We start from the raw sequence: 18,402 nt of genomic DNA on the forward strand, positions 1-18,402 counted from the left end.
CAAGCCTCCGCATCGTCACTGGCCCACGCGACCGCCACCAAAGAAGGTTCGGGTCAACGATGGGCTGGCTCCTCACCAAGTTGCGCCCCTCGGAAGGTAGTGAGGGAGTCCTGGATTAGGGGGTCCTCGGATAGCCAGACTATATACTTCTGCCGGACTGTTGGACTATGAAGATACAAGACTCAAGACTTCGACCCATGTCCGGATGGGACTCTCCTTGGCGTGGAAGGCAAGCTTGGCAATATGGATATGAAGATCTCCTCCCTTGTAACCGACTCTGTGTAACCCTAGCCCCCCTCCGGTGTCTATATAAACCGGAGGGTTTAGTCCGTAGGACCAACAATCATACCATAGGCTAGCTTCTAGGGTTTAGCCTCTACAATCTTGTGGTAGATCAACTCTTGTAATACTCATATCATCAAGATCAATCAAGCAGGAAGTAGGGTATTACCTCCATCGAGAGGGCCCGAACCTGGGTAAACATTGTGTCCCCCGCCTCCTGTTACCATCCGCCTCAGATGCACAGTTCGGGACCCCCTACCCGAGATCCGCCGGTTTTGACATCGACATTGGTGCTTTCATTGAGAGTTCCAGTATGCCGTCATTATAAGGAAGGATGGCTCGTCTTGTTGTCAGGGACACCATCACCTCTGGGGGAGCCCTGGCTGTAGGCCAAACTCTCCGACTAGGCGGCTTCGTCATGACCACCCGTTCGGCCACTGCACTACCAGAAAAAGGCCTACTAGTGGCGCACTAGTTTTGCCTACTAATGGCGCACTACTGGTGCGCCACTAGCATCACGCCACTAGTAATTTTTACTAATGGCGCACCGCTGGTGCGCCATTAGTATCTGGTATACTAATGGCGCACCAGTGGTGCGCCATTAGTATATGGCACGGTGCGCCATTACTATCTGACTTAGTAATGGCGCACCACATAGAAGTGCGCCATTAGTAACAATTTTTTTTCAAATATTTTTTTCAAAAAAAAAAGTTTTTCAAAAAATTTTCAATTTTTTTTTTCCAATTTTTTCTTAATCTCGGATCACTATGGCTTAATCTCAGGTCAATATGCTTTATTTCAAGTCAAATCACGCTAAGTGGTCAAACATCCCGGAAGGTCACCCATCCTCACACTACTCCAGCCCGAGCACGCTTAACTTCGCGGTTCTATCCAACCCCAGCACCACCTCACTTAACAGCCACTCGTTGATATATCTATCATATCAATCCTATTAAACCTTGTTGATGTCTAGGACTTTGTTCATATTCATGAGTATGATGAAATTTTGAAAAATATTTCAAACTTCCCTGTCATATTACGAATCATTTTTTGAAAAAAAAATCCAAAAAAAATTCAAAACCAATATTTTTTTCTGTTACTAGTGGCGCACCTAGCAACCTATGCGCCACTAGTAAGTTTGAAATTTTTTGAATTTTTTTGCCTCCAGATCTTGAAAGCCCCGTATCTTTTTTTCTATTAGGTTTTTGAGGATTTTGAAAATGTTTAACGGGGTTCCCATTTGTTAATTTTGTTAATTTCAGAGAGATTTTGCAAATAAAGTTGAAATTCATATTTGTTAATTTTCCCAACAACTAGACCACATATCACATGGGAAACTTATTTTATTTTATTTTTTTGACATTTCCATCATTTTCTTTTATTTTTTTAAAACTGAAAAGGCGGTCCACGGGGGGGGGGGTGCATTCGGTGGAATGGGCCAAGTTACTAATGGCGCACCGTGGGGGTGGTGCGCCATTAGTAGTTCAACTAGTAATGGCGCACCACCCCAACCGTGCGCCATTAGTAGTTTTTCAAAAAATAATAATTTTGAAACAAAATTTGTAACAAAATTACTAATGGCGCACCTGTGAGTGGTGCGCCATTAGTATTTCAACTACTAATGGCGCACCACTCCCACGGTGCGCCATTACTAGTTGAAATACTAATGTAGTTTAAAAAATAAAAATAAAAAAAAAATTGAATTTTTTTTGAAACATAATTACTAATGGCGCACCGTGGGATGGTGCGCCATTACTAGTTGAACTACTAATGGCGCACCATCCCACGGTGCGCCATTAGTAGTTTTGAAAAAATGTAAATTTTTTTTTACTAATGGCGCACCGTGGATGTGGTGCGCCATTAGTATTTTCACACTAATGGCGCACCAACACATGGTGCGCCATTAGTATTTAGTAATGGCGCACCACATGTACAGTGCGCCATTAGTGTCCATATTGGCTATAGCTGTTTTTGTAGTAGTGCTGCGCCGACGATGACTTCTTGAGTCATCAAAAATAGCCTCCGCATCGGCTCGGAACTTACCGAGCGGATGAATCCAATGGAGCTCTCCTCTTTGAACGAGCTCTTGGATCGCATCGCCGCTTTGGGAGTCGCTACGGACTATGATCAGATTGGGCTTAAACCCGACCAAAGGGAGATTAACTCTCTGCCGGTCACCCATCAGATAGCGGTGGTGGAGGAGCATTGCGGCAATTCTTCCTCTATCTTGAGGACAAACTATGTCCGGATTCCTGAGCTCTCTGAGCCGGATAATCGTCTACAGGAGGACATCGCCCAAACCCTGAACCTAGAATCAGGCAGCGGGCCAGACCTACTGGGCAACATCCCGGAGCCCGAACTTCCAAGATCGGAAACTCCATCGCCCCTGGGTCTCAGATCGGGTCAAGGTTCGGACTTAAATACACCCACCCACCCAGATATAAACGATCTTTCCCACATTAGGCAAGAGCCCCAGGAGACAGTACATCACTATTGGGCCAGATTCCTCCTTGTAATAAACAAGGTCAAGGACTGTTGCGAGGAAGACGCAATTTCATTGTTTTGCAATAATTGCACGGACAAGGGAATCCTCAATGCCATAAGTCGCCGTGACATAGCACACTTTGCTGACTTGGCGGCCATAGTACGGAAGTACTATGCGATGGAAAGCGACACACAGCCTTAGAGCATGTTGGGTACTCCGGCAGGTGGCCAAGAGCGGTGAAGATCTCCTCATTAAAAATACCGCAGAGCACCACCCCGTGGATAACAACAATACAGTATTGACAGTCTTCGAGACCTTCGCCTCAAATATAGGCATAAGCGAGGACTCCGCAGCCTTGCCGAAGTATGACGAACCTAAATTCCGAATAGCCCGAGCACCAGCCGCCTTGGTCCTTAGTCCAATTGTGGACGGCGGCAGCGGATTAAACCTCATTTATGAGGAGACTCTTCAAAAAATGGAAATAGACAGAAACCACATTGAGCAAAGCAGCACGACCTTCAGAGGAATCATCCCTAGTCCGGAGGCACGATGCGCTGGGAAAATCACACTAGATGTGGTATTCGGCACGCCGGAGAATTATAGGTCCGAAGAAATTACATTCCAAGTGGCCCCGTTCAGTACCGGATACCACGCCCTTCTAGGGTGGGAGGCATTCACGATCTTCCAAGCCATACCCCATTACGAGTACATGAAGCTCAAAATGCCCGGGCCCAATGGAATCATCACTCTAGCTAGTGATCCGGACATAGCACTCCGCGCCGAAAACAAACAACCGCACTGGCCCTCGAGGCATTATCCGAAGCCCTTGCGGCCGAGGAATTAACTGCGCTGCGCTCCACAGTGGACAGGGACGACGTAATATTCGACAAAAGATCCAAGTCCACCTCTATTAAACCAGCAGATGAAATAGTCAAATTCCAAGTCCACCCAACGGACCCTGCAAAAATAGCATCCATCGGGCACGGTTAAACCCCGCTGTAGACGCCACACTACGGGAGTTCCTGCGCGAGAATTGGGACATATTGGCCTGGCATCCTTCAGACATGCCAGGAATCCCACGCAGGCTCGCCGAGCATAGCCTTAACATTCTAAAGGGATTCAAGCCGGTCAAGCAGACTCTTCGGCGTTTCTCTGAACCTAAGCGACAAGCCATCGGAGAGGAGCTAGCCAAGTTACTGGAGGCCGGATTCATTAGAGAAATAAAACATCCGGACTGGCTAGCAAACCTGGTGATGGTACCAAAGAAGGACAAATCCTGGCGCCTATGCATCGATTTTCAAGGACCTTAATAAGGCTTGCCCAAAGGATCCCTTCCCCCTCCCTCGCATCGATCAAATTATCGATGCTACCATAGGACATGACTCATTGTGCTTCCTCGACGCATACTCCGGTTACCACCAAATTAAGATGGCGGTGTCCGATCAAGCCGCAACGGCATTTACCACTCCATACGGCCCCTTCTGTTTTAACACAATGCCCTTCGGGCTCAAAAACGCCGGTGCAACATATCAACGCATGATTCAGACATGTCTGGAAAAACAGATCGGCAAAACAGTGGAGGCATACGTAGACGATGTGGTCATTAAAACCAGACACGTCGAATCCTTAGTAGACGACTTGAGGCTCACGTTCGACAATCTCCGAACGTACGACATCAAGCTCAATCCGGAAAAATGCGTTTTCAGCGCCGCGACTTCTTCCTCTGCTCGCGAGCCCTGCTTCACTGTTGCGCCTCCCTGGCCTCGCTGTCTCTGCCGCATGCCAGCAGCACATCCACCTCGCCGTCGACCTCCTGTTGCCGTGGAGCCAAGGTCACCGCACTGTACAAATACGTTGAGAGGACCCGGATCGCCAAGTTCTTTTCGGAGACCTCTCCAAGACGAGGATACGCCAAGACCCATTCGTGGATTTCGTCAAGTTCGAGCACCGCTGAACGAGGGCTTTTGCTGTAACGCCCCGAGACCGACGCTTCACACGCCTTCCATGTTTTCGTTGTCGCCGTGTGTTTATTATGTTTGTTGCATTATCATAATTGTTTTGCATATTTCATTCCTATATGTTTATGCCATGATCATGTTGCGAGCCTTGTCATTTTGCTTCTTGCATCATGTTCATGTTATATTATACTGCATTGCACCATCCTTGCTTTGTTCTATGCTTCATGATGTGATGTGCCTCTTGTCATTCTATTGCATTGCATCATGATCGTTATGCCTTGTTTTTCATATTTAAGTTTTGTTGTGTGTTCTTGTGTGAACCCCTCTTGTTCTTATCTCCACCTCATTTTGTTCCATGCACATACCAGCAACAATTCATCAAGTTCACCCAAGTTTCTATCCCATCCAAACTTCTCCTTTTCCCTTTCTTTCAATTACTTCGCTAGTGACATTTTCTGCTCCAGATTAATGTTAACTATATTTCTTTATTCCCTACACCATGCCAAGACCACCTCCTCCAGTTTTCAAGTCTTTTGGAAGTGTTCTGGTTGGGCTAAGGATTTATTCAAGCTTGAATTATTTTCAAACATGTTTGAATTGCGGTCTCTAAAAATTACCAGAGCATTTTATTCAAATTCTACATAATTCCTGATGTCCAGGAATATTTTGTTCTTAGCCTAATTCTTCTCAAAAACTCCCTAACCTTTTCCTTTTCTAAACCTGGAGATTCAAAGTTTCAGAAAAGAAGAAAATGGAAGGGGCCTCCCAGCAGCGCACTTTGGGCCTCCCAACTCCAGCCGACCCAGCCCAGTGCCCCAAACGGCCACCTGCTCCATTTCCCCTCCGTCTCCCTCGCTTCAGACACAGAGCGCTCGCGCCATCGCGCCATGAGCTCACGGACATCGAGGCCAGCACGTCCCGCGCCCCTATAAAGCCCCGCAGCGATCCCTAGGGATTTCCTCCGCCCTCCTCGCGCCGTCATCTCTCTCTTCCTCCCCCCTGTTTCCCTTCTTCTTCAAGAACAAAGAGCACCACCGAGAGCGTCGCCGCTCTTCACCAACTCGCCCGACCTTCCTCGTCGCCGTCTCCGACCAGCGCCGTCACCTAGACCTTGCCTCCACCCCGGAACTCGCACCACCGCTGGAGATGCTCCATCCCTCGCCCGACCCAGCAGGCCGTCCTCGTCGCCCCAAGGTCCAGGCCGTCGTTCCCCTGCTCCTCCCTTCTCCTTTCTGTTTCTTCCTCCTGCCCCTACTCACCCCCGATCTCTCTCTCTGGTTCTCTGTAAACATCAGCCGTCGCCGCCGCCCTGCTCCCTCCTCTCTTTTTCCCCTGCCTCCTTTTTTCTCTTTCTCTTCACTATCCTGACCGCCATGGGCGTCCTCTGTAGGAACAGCCGCCGCCTTGATCTGCCATGGCCGCCCTCAAGAAAAGTGCTGCCGCCGGAGTTCCTCGTCGCCGGGAACTGCCTCCTCGACCCTTGGACTACCCGGATCCGCCGCGCCCGCTGGTCCCCTGCGCCTGCATCGCGCCTCTGCCGTCTTCTGCATCGCCTTGAACCCCTGCTGCTGCCTTTGTTCTTCAGAAACGAGCAGCAACTTGCTCGTCTCTCCTCTTGAGCACGCCTGGGCCAGCGCGCCTCCCCAAGGCCCAATGTGAGCAGCCCCAGTCTTTTCCCACTATTGGCCCAGCAAGTTTCAGCCCGTGGATGTTTTTTTTCCCTGGACGAATTTGCTAAATATCCTGTGCATGCATATTTACAGTAAAATGCCATCATATTAAAGTGTTAATAAGTAATTATCCATGCATCCAAATTAAATATGTCATATATGTAAAATGTCTAGAATTGCATCTAGTTTCATAATATGCTGCTTGCATCCATGTTAAAAATGTTTACAATGCTGTTTGTTTAAATTTGCTCGATTGCCATGTAAAAATGATTTATTTCATAACTACATAACCGTAGCTCCGAATTTAATAAACTTTATATGTAAATGGGGTAGAAAAATGCCTAGTTTAACATGGTGCACTTTATTTTGCTGTTTAACAACTTTAAAATATGGTTTAGGGCAGAACAGTAGCTAATTCAAAATATGGACATGAGGATTTTCCTAAATTGTTGTTTGTTGTTCTGGCCTCATTTAAACTTGCCTAAATAGTCAGTTTAATTATGCTTCACCTCTTGCCACGTTAATAAACATTTAATATTGTTGAGTACATAACCGAGAGTGAACTAAATAATTGATGTGGTGTTTTGTTAATATGCAACTCGTTGCAAATTGAGCTCCACTTAACTTGTAGTATTGTTTGCTGCATATTGCCATGTCATGCCTCATTAAACCGGACATGCATCATACTTGATTGTGCATCATGCCATGCTGATGCTTGTTGGTTTACCATGTTGTTTGCTTCTTTCCGGTTTGCTTCTCTCGGTAGCTTCGGTTTGTTCCGGAGTTGTGAGGATTCGTTTGACTACGTCCGTTTGTCTTCCTCTTGGAGTTGTTCTTCTTCCTAGCGGGATTTCAGGCAAGATGACCATACCCTCGAAATCACTTCTATCTTTGCTTGCTAGCTGTTCGCTCTATTGCTATGTCGCGCTACCTACCACTTGCTTATCAAGCCTCCCAAATTGCCATGAACCTCTAACCTTTGTCACCCTTCCTAGCAAACCGTTGCTTGGCTATGTTACCGCTTTTGCTCAGCCCCTCTTATAGCGTTGGTAGTTGCAGGTGAAGTTGAAGTTGGTTCCAGGTTGGAACATGGATATTTTTGGGATATCACAATATATTTTATTTTAATTAATGCATCTATATACTTGGTAAAGGGTGGAAGGCTCGGCCTTATGCCTGGTGTTTTGTTCCACTCTTGCCGTCCTAGTTTCCATCATACCGGTGTTATGTTCCTTGATTTTGCGTTCCTAACGCGGTTGGGTGATTTATGGGACCCCCTTGACAGTTCGCTTTGAATAAAACTATTCCAGCAAGGCCCAACCTTGGTTTTACATTTGCCTCACCTAGCCTTTTTCCCTTGGGAGTTGCGCATCCCGAGGGTCATCTTTATTTTAACCCCCCCGGGCCAGTGCTTCTCTAAGTGCTGGTCTGAACCGAGTAGACTGCGGGGCCCCCTCGTGGAAACTCGAGGTCTCGTTTTACTCGTAGGATGTCTCATCCGGTGTTGCCCTGAGAACGAGATATGTGCAGCTCCTATCGGGATTGTCGACACATCGGGCGGCTTTGCTAGTTTTGTTTTACCATCGTCGAAATGTCTTGTAACCAGGATTCCGAGACTGATCGGGTCTTCCCGGGAGAAGGAATATCCTTCGTTGACCATGAGAGCTTATAATGGGCTAAGTTGGGACACCCCTGCAGGGTATAAACTTTCGAGAGCCGTGCCCGCGGTTATGTGGCAGATGGGAATTTGTTAATATCCGGTTGTAGAGAACTTGACACTCGACTTAATTAAAATACATCAACCGCGTGTGTAGCCGTGATGGTCTCTTTTCGGCGGAGTCCGGGAAGTGAACACGGCTTTTGAGTTATGTCTGACGTAAGTAGGAGTTCAGGATCACTTCTTGATCATTACTAGTTGACGACCGTTCCTTTGCTTCTCTTCTCGCTCTTATTTGCGTATGTTAGCCACCATATATGCTTAGTGCTTGCTGCAGCTCCACCTCACTACCCTTTCCTTCCTATAAGCTTAAATAGTCTTGATCTCGCGGGTGTGAAATTGCTGAGTCCTCGTAACTCACAGATTCTTCCAAAATAGTTGCAGGTGTCGAGGATACCAGTGCAGGTGACGCTACTGAGCTCAAGTGGGAGCTCGATGAAGATCTTGTTCGCTGTGTTGTTTCTTTTCATGTTGATCAGTAGTGGTGCCCAGTTGGGACGATCAGGGATCTAGCATTTGGGGTTGTCTTCTTTTATCTTGGTTCCGTAGTCGGACCTATGTGTGTACTCTGATTGGTGTATGATTTATTTATGTATTGTGTGAAGTGGCGATTGTAAGCCAACTCTTTATCCCATTCTTGTTCATTACATGGGATTGTGTGAAGATGACCCTTCTTGCGACTAAACCACAATGCGGTTATGCCCCTAAGTCATGCCTCGACACGTGGGAGATATAGCCGCATCATGGGCGTTACATTTGCCTTGCTCATTTTGGACGAGCCAAGTTCCTCTCCGAAAGTGTACGACTACCAACGAGTACCTCTACCGTCGCCATGTACAACTACTTCCACTACCGCCGCAAGAACGTCTACTTCCTTCTACACTGCATCGAACTCGTTCCGCCCCAAAAACGCACGCTTCAAAGGTATAATGACGAGATGACCGCCGTGGACCGAATGCATGTGTTGTATGAGATGCACTGTTTGCACCGTGTCCGATTTGTCACTCGTTTCCATGCCACTTGAAGGAAATATGCCCTAGAGGCAATAATAAAGTATTATATATTTCCTTATATCATGATAAATGTTTATTATTCATGCTAGAATTGTATTAACCGGAAACGTAATACATGTGTGAATACACAGAGTGTCACTAGTATGCCTCTACTTGACTAGCTCGTTAATCAAAGATGGTTATGTTTCCTAGCCACAGACATGAGTTGTCATTTGATTAACGGGATCACCTCATTAGGAGAATGACGTGATTGACTTGACCCATTTCGTTAGCTTAGCACCCGATCGTTTAGTATGTTGCTATTGCTTTCTTCATGACTTATACATGTTCCTATGACTATGAGATTATGCAACTCCCGTTTACCGGAGGAACACTTTGTGTGCTACCAAACGTCAGAACGTAACTGGGTGATTATAAAGGTGCTCTACAGGTGTCTCCAAAGGTACTTGTTGGGTTGGCATATTTCGAGATTAGGATTTGTCACTCCGATTGTCGGAGAGGTATCTCTGGGCCCACTCGGTAATGCACATCACTGTAAGCCTTGCAAGCATTGTGACTAATGAGTTAGTTGCGGGATGATGTATTACGGAACGAGTAAAGAGACTTGCCGGTAACGAGATTGAACTAGGTATCGAGATACCGACGATCGAATCTCGGGCAAGTAACATACCGATGACAAAGGGAACAACGTATGTTGTTATGCGGTCCGACCGATAAAGATCTTCGTAGAATATGTGGGAGCCAATATGGGCATCCAGGTCCCGCTATTGGTTATTGACCGGAGAGGTGTCTCGGTCATGTCTACATAGTTCTCGAACCCAAAGGGTCCGCACGCTTAAAGTTACGATGACAGTTATATTATGAGTTTATGTGATTTGATGTACCGAAGGATGTTCGGAGTCCCGGATGTGATCACGGACATGACGAGGAGTCTCGATATGGTCGAGATGTAAAGATTGATATATTGGACGACTATATTCGGACACCGGAAATGTTCCGGAGAAGTTTCGGATTAAACCGGAGTGCCGGAGGGTTACCGGAACCCCCCGGGGAAGTATTGGGCCTTGGTGGGCCTTGAGGGGAGAGAGAGGGCAGCAGCCAGGAGGTGGCGCGCCCCCTCCCAAGGGAAATCCTAGTTGGACTAGGAGAGGGGGGCGCAGCCCCCTTTCCCTCTCCCTCTCACTCTCTTTCCTTCCCCCCTCTTTTCCTAGTAGGACTAGGAAAGGGGAGTCCTACTCCTACTAGGAGGAGGACTCCCCCTCTCTCCTTGGCGCGCCTAGGGCAGCCGGCCTCCCCCTTGCTCCTTTATATACGGGGGTAGGGGCACCTAAGGACACACTTGATATACGATATTTTAGCCGTGTGCGGTGCCCCCTCCACTAGATTACACCTCGATAATACCGTCGCGGAGCTTAGGCGAAGCCCTGTGTCGGTGGAACATCATCATCATCACCACGCCGTTGTGCTGACGAAACTCTCCCTCAACACTCGGCTGGATCAGAGTTCGAGGGACGTCATCGAGCTGAACGTGTGTAGAACATGGAGGTGCCGTACGTTCGGTAATTGATCGGTCGGATCGTGAAGACGTACGACTACATCAACCGCGTTGTGATAACGCTTCCGCTGTCGGTCTACGAGGGTACGTGGACAACACTCTCCCCTCTCGTTGCTATGCATCACCATGATCTTGCGTGTGCGTAGGAATTTTTTTGAAATTACTACGTTCCCCATCAGTGGCATCCGAGCCTGGTTTTATGCGTTGATGCTATGCATGAGTAGAACACAAGTGAGTTGTGAGCGATATAAGTCATACTGCTTACCAGCATGTCATACTTTGGTTCAGCGGTATTGTGAGATGAAGCGGCCCGGATCGACATTACGCGTACGCTTACGCGAGACTGGTTTCACCGTTCGGAGCACTCGTTGCTTAAAGGTGACTGGCGGGTGTCTGTCTCTCTCACTTTAGTTGAACCGAGTGTGGCTACGCCCGGTCCTTGCGAAGGTTAAAACAGCACCAACTTGACAAACTATCGTTGTGGTTTTGATGCGTAGGTAAGAACGGTTCTTGCTAAGCCCGTAGCAGCCACGTAAAACATGCAACAACAAAGTAGAGGACGTCTAACTTGTTTTTGCAGGGCATGTTGTGATGTGATATGGTCAAGACATGATGTGATATAATGTGTTGTATGAGATGATCTTGTTTTGTAACCGAGTTATCGGCAACTGGCAGGAGCCATGGTTGTCGCTTTATTGTATGAGATGCAATCGCCATGTAATAGTTTTACTTTATCAGTAAGCGGTAGCGATAGTCGTAAAAGCAATAAGTTGGCGAGACGACAACGATACTACGATGGAGATCAAGGTGTCGAGCCGGTGACGATGGTGATCATGACGGTGCTTCGGAGATGGAGATCACGAGCACGGTGCTTCGGAGATGGAGATCACGAGCACGGTGCTTCGGAGATGGAGATCACAAGCACAAGATGATGATGGCCATATCATATCACTTATATTGATTGCATGTGATGTTAATCCTTTATGCATCTTATCTTGCTTTGATTGACGGTAGCATTATAAGATGATCTCTCACTAAAATTTCAAGACAAAAGTGTTCTCCCTGAGTATGCACCGTTGCGAAAGTTCTTCGTGCTGAGACACCACGTGTTAATCGGGTGTGATAGGCTCTACGTTCAAATACAACGGGTGCAAAACAGTTGCACACGCGGAATACTCAGGTTAAACTTGACGAGCCTAGCATATATACAGATATGGCCTCAGAACACAGAGACCGAAAGGTCGAGCGTGGATCATATAGCAGATATGATCAACATAGTGATGTTCACCATTGAGACTACTCCATCTCACGTGTTAATCGGACATGGTTTAGTTGCTTTGGATCACGCAATCACTTAGATGATTAGAGGGATGTCTATCTAAGTGGGAGTTCTTAAGTAATATGATTAATTGAACTTAAATTTATCATGAACTTAGTACCTGATAGTTTCTTGCTTGTCTATGTTGTAGATAAATGGCCCGTGCTGTTGTTCCGTTGAATTTTAATGCGTTCCTTGAGAAAGCTAAGTTGAAAGATGATGGTAGCAATTACACGGACTGGGTCCGTAACTTGAGGATTATCCTCATTGCTGCACAGAAGAATTACGTCCTGGAAGCACCGCTAGGTGCCAGGCCTCCTGCAAGAGCTACGCCAGAAGTTATGAACGTCTGGCAAAGCAAAGCTGATGACTACTCAATAGTTCAGTGTGCCATGCTTTACGGCTTAGAACCGGGACTTCAACGATGTTTTGAACGTCATGGAGCATATGAGATGTTCCAGGAGTTGAAGTTAATATTTCAAGCAAATGCCCGGATTGAGAGATATGAAGTCTCCAATAAGTTCTATAGCTGCAAGATGGAAGAGAATAGTTCTGTCAGTGAGCATATACTCAGAATGTCTGGGTATAATAATCACTTGATTCAACTGGGAGTTCAACTTCCGGATGATTGCGTCATTGACAGAATTCTTCAATCACCGCCACCAAGCTACAAGAGCTTCGTGATGAACTATAACATGCAAGGGATGGATAAGACGATTCCCGAGCTCTTCGCAATGCTAAAGGCAGCGGAGGTAGAAATCAAAAAGGAGCATCAAGTGTTGATGGTCAGTAAAACCACTAGTTTCAAGAAAAAGGGCAAAGGGAAGAAGAAAGGGAACTTCAAGAAGAACAGCAAGCAAGTTGTTGTTCAGGAGAAGAAAACCAAGTCTGGACCTAAGCCTGAAACTGGGTGCTTCTACTGTAAGCAGACTGGCCACTGGAAGCGGAACTGCCCCAAGTATTTGGCGGATAAGAAGGATGGCAAGGTTAACAAAGGTATATGTGATATACATGTTATTGATGTGTACCTTACTAATACTCGCAGTAGCACCTGGGTATTTGATACTGGTTCTGTTGCTAATATTTGCAACTCGAAGCAGGGGCTACGGATTAAGCGAAGTTTGGCTAAGGACGAGGTGACGATGCGCGTGGGAAATGGTTCCAAAGTCGATGTGACCGCCGTCGGCACGCTACCTCGACATCTACCTTCGGGATTAGTTTTAGACCTAAATAATTGTTATTTGGTGCCAGCATTGAGCATGAACATTATATCTGGATCTTGTTTAATGCGAGACGGTTATTCATTTAAATCAGAGAATAATGATTGTTCTATTTATATGAATAATATCTTTTATGGTCATGCACCCTTGAAGAGTGGTCTATTTTTAATGAATCTCGATAGTAGTGATACACATATTCATAATGTTGAAGCCAAAAGATGCAGAGTTAATAATGACAGTGCAACTTATTTGTGGCACTGCCGTTTGGGTCATATCGGTGTAAAGCGCATGAAGAAACTCCATACTGATGGAATTTTGGAATCACTTGATTTTGAATCACTTGGTACTTGCGAACCGTGCCTTATGGGCAAGATGACCAAAACACCGTTCTCCGGAACTATGAAGAGAGCAACAGATTTGTTGGAAATCATACATACAGATGTATGTGGTCCGATGAATATTGAGGCTCGTGGCGGATATCATTATTTTCTCACCTTCACAGATGATTTGAGCAGATATGGGTATATCTACTTAATGAAACATAAGTCTGAAACATTTTAAAAGTTTAAGGAATTTCAGAGTGAAGTTGAAAATCATCGTAACAAGAAAATAAAATTCCTACGATCTGATCGTGGAGGAGAATATTTGAGTTACGAGTTTGGCCTACATTTGAAACAATGCGGAATAGTTTCGCAACTCACGCCACCCGGAACACCACAGCGTAATGGTGTGTCCGAACGTCGTAATCGTACTTTATTAGATATGGTGCGAACTATGATGTCTCTTACTGATTTACCGCTATCGTTTTGGGGTTATGCTTTAGAGACGGCTGCATTCACTCTAAATAGGACACCATCGAAAACCGTTGAGACGACGCCTTTTGAACTATGGTTTGGCAAGAAACCAAAGTTGTCGTATCATAAAGTTTGGGGTTGCGATGCTTATGTGAAGAAACTTCAACCTGATAAGCTCGAACCTAAATCGGAGAAATGTGTCTTCATAGGATACCCAAAGGAGACCATTGGGTACACCTTCTATCACAGATCCGAAGGCAAGATATTCGTTGCTAGGAATGGATCCTTTCTAGAGAAGGAGTTTCTCTCGAAAGATGTGAGTGGGAGGAAAGTAGAACTTGATGAGGTAACTGTACCTGCTCCCTTATTGGAAAGTAGATCATCACAGAAATCAGTTTTTGCGACACCTACACCAAGTAGTGAGGAAGTTAATGATAATGATCATGAAACTTCAGATCAAGTTATTACTGAACTTCGTAGGTCAACTAGATCAAGATCCGCACCAGAGTGGTACGGTAATCCTGTTCTGGAGGTCATGTTACTAGACCATGGCGAACCTATGAACTATGAAGAAGCGATGGTGAGCCCAGATTCCGGAAAATGGCTTGAAGCCATGAAATCCGAGATGGGATCCATGTATGAGAACAAAGTATGGACTTTCGTTGACTTGCCCGATGGTCGGCAAGCCATTGAAAATAAATGGATCTTCAAGAAGAAGACTGACGCTGATGGTAATGTTACTGTCTATAAAGCTCGACTTGTTGCGAAAGGTTTTCGACAAGTTCAAGGGATTGACTACGATGAGACCTTCTCACCCGTAGCGATGCTTAAGTCTGTCCGAATCATGTTAGCAATTGCCGCATTTTATGATTATGAAAGTTGGCAAATGGATGTCAAAACTGCGTTCCTGAATGGATTTCTGGAAGAAGAGTTGTATATGATGCAACCGGAAGGTTTTGTCGATCCAAAGGGAGCTAACAAAGTGTGCAAGCTCCAACGATCCATTTATGGACTGGTGCAAGCCTCTCGGAGTTGGAATAAACGCTTTGATAGTGTGATCAAAGCATTTGGTTTTATACAGACTTTTGGAGAAGCCTGTATTTACAAGAAAGTGAGTGGGAGCTCGATAGCATTTCTGATATTATATGTGGATGACATATTACTGATTGGAAATGATATAGAATTTCTGGATAGCATAAAGAGATACTTGAATAAGAGTTTTTCAATGAAAGACCTCGGTGAAGCTGCATATATATTAGGCATTAAGATCTATAGAGATAGATCAAGACGCTTACTTGGACTTTCACAAAGCACATACCTTGACAAAGTTTTGAAGAAGTTCAAAATGGATCAAGCAAAGAAAGGGTTCTTGCCTGTACTACAAGGTGTGAGATTGAGTAAGACTCAATGCCCGACCACTTCAGAAGATAGAGAGAAGATGAAAGATGTTCCCTATGCTTCAGCCAAAGGCTCTATCATGTATGCAATTCTGTGTACCAGACCTGATGTGTCCCTTGCTATAAGTTTAGCAGGGAGGTACCAAAGTAATCCAGGAGTGGATCACTGGACAGCGGTCAAGAACATCCTGAAATACCTGAAAAGGACTAAGGATATGTTTCTCGCATATGGAGGTGACAAAGAGCTCATCGTAAGGGGTTACGTTGATGCAAGCTTTGACACTGATCCGGACGATTCGAAATCGCAAACCGGATACGTATTTACATTGAACGGTGGAGCTGTCAGTTGGTGCAGTTCCAAGCAAAGTGTCGTGGCGGGATCTACGTGTGAAGCGGAATACATAGCTGCTTCGGAAGCAGCGAATGAAGGAGTCTGGATGAAGGAGTTCATATCCGATCTAGGTGTCATACCTAGTACATCGGGACCAATGAAAATCTTTTGTGATAATACTGGTGCAATTGCCTTAGCAAAGGAATCCAGATTTCACAAGAGAACCAAGCACATCAGAAGACGCTTCAATTCCATCCGGGATTTAGTCCAGGTGGGAGACATAGAAATTTGCAAGATACATACGGATCTGAATGTAGCAGACCCGTTGACTAAGCCTCTTCCACGAGCAAAACATGATCAGCACCAAGACTCCATGGGTGTAAGAATCATTACTATGTAATCTAGATTATTGACTCTAGTGCAAGTGGGAGACTGAAGGAAATATGCCCTAGAGGCAATAATAAAGTATTATATATTTCCTTATATCATGATAAATGTTTATTATTCATGCTAGAATTGTATTAACCGGAAACGTAATACATGTGTGAATACATAGACAAACAGAGTGTCACTAGTATGCCTCTACTTGACTAACTCGTTAATCAAAGATGGTTATGTTTCCTAGCCATAGACATGAGTTGTCATTTGATTAATGGGATCACCTCATTAGGAGAATGACGTGATTGACTTGACCCATTTCGTTAGCTTAGCACCCGATCGTTTAGTATGTTGCTATTGCTTTCTTCATGACTTATACATGTTCCTATGACTATGAGATTATGCAACTCCCGTTTACCGGAGGAACACTTTGTGTGCTACCAAACGTCAGAACGTAACTGGGTGATTATAAAGGTGCTCTACAGGTGTCTCCAAAGGTACTTGTTGGGTTGGCATATTTCGAGATTAGGATTTGTCACTCCGATTGTCGGAGAGGTATCTCTGGGCCCACTCGGTAATGCACATCACTGTAAGCCTTGCAAGCATTGTGACTAATGAGTTAGTTGCGGGATGATGTATTACGGAACGAGTAAAGAGACTTTCCGGTAACGAGATTGAACTAGGTATCGAGATACCGACGATCGAATCTCGGGCAAGTAACATACCGATGACAAAGGGAACAACGTATGTTGTTATGCGGTCCGACCGATAAAGATCTTCGTAGAATATGTGGGAGCCAATATGGGCATCCAGGTCCCGCTATTGTTTATTGACCGGAGAGGTGTCTCGGTCATGTCTACATAGTTCTCGAACCCAAAGGGTCCGCACGCTTAAAGTTACGATGACAGTTATATTATGAGTTTATGTGATTTGATGTACCGAAGGATGTTCGGAGTCCCGGATGTGATCACGGACATGACGAGGAGTCTCGAAATGGTCGAGACGTAAAGATTGATATATTGGACGACTATATTCGGACACCGGAAGTGTTCCGGAGAAGTTTCGGATTAAACCGGAGTGCCGGAGGGTTACCGGAACCCCCCGGAGAAGTATTGGGCCTTGGTGGGCCTTGAGGGGAGAGAGAGGGCAGCAGCCAGGAGGTGGCGCGCCCCCTCCCAAGGGAAATCCTAGTTGGACTAGGAGAGGGGGGTACAGCCCCCTTTCCCTCTCCCTCTCCCTCTCTTTCCTTCCCCCCCTCTTTTCCTAGTAGGACTAGGAAAGGGGAGTCCTACTCCTACTAGGAGGAGGACTCCCCCTCTCTCCTTGGCGCGCCTAGGGCAGCCGGCCTCCCCCTTGCTCCTTTATATACGGGGGCAGGGGGGCACCTAAGGACACACTTGATATATGATATTTTAGCCGTGTGCGGTGCCCCCCTCCACCAGATTACACCTCGATAATACCGTCGCGGAGCTTAGGCGAAGCCCTGCGTGGGTGGAACATCATCATCGTCACCACGCCGTCGTGCTGACGAAACTCTCCCTCAACACTCGGCTGGATCGGAGTTCGAGGGACGTCATCGAGCTGAACGTGTGTAGAACTTGGAGGTGCCGTACGTTCGGTACTTGATCGGTCGGATCGAGAAGACGTACGACTACATCAACCGCGTTGTGATAACGCTTCCGCTGTCGGTCTACGAGGGTACGTGGACAACACTCCCCCCTCTCGCTGCTATGCATCACCATGATCTTGCGTGTGCGTAGGAATTTTTTTGAAATTACTACGTTCCCCATCACCACTGACCCGTGGGAACCCGGTAGTCGGGAGCAGCCCACCATCTCTAGCATGTTCCGCACATCCGCACACTTCCTTTTGAACCGGTATCTCCATGAGCTACCGGAACCGATATGTTGCCGTGGCATCATTTTCGGATTCGTCGCCGTGACACCCTTTCTTTCCACCACGGTGACAAATGCCTCATGTCTTGCTCATGTCAACATTTTCATAAAATTGATTAAAACTTGCATATGTCATCCACATCATGATAACAATATTTAAAATGTTTATATTTGTTGTTTCCATTAAATTGCTAAATTTGCATATGGGGATTTTCCGGAATTGTTGTTTGTTATTTCCGGCCTCATTTAAACTTGCCTAAATAGTCAGTTTAATTATGCTTCACCTCTTGCCATGTTAACCAACATTTAATCTTGTCTTGTTCATAAACGAGAGCAAACTAAATAACTTGAATGTGGTGTTTCGTCAATATGCAAGTCGTTGCATATTG

This window comes from Aegilops tauschii, chromosome 6 (assembly GCF_002575655.3).
Source record: "Aegilops tauschii subsp. strangulata cultivar AL8/78 chromosome 6, Aet v6.0, whole genome shotgun sequence".
Classification (NCBI taxonomy): Eukaryota; Viridiplantae; Streptophyta; class Magnoliopsida; order Poales; family Poaceae; genus Aegilops; species Aegilops tauschii.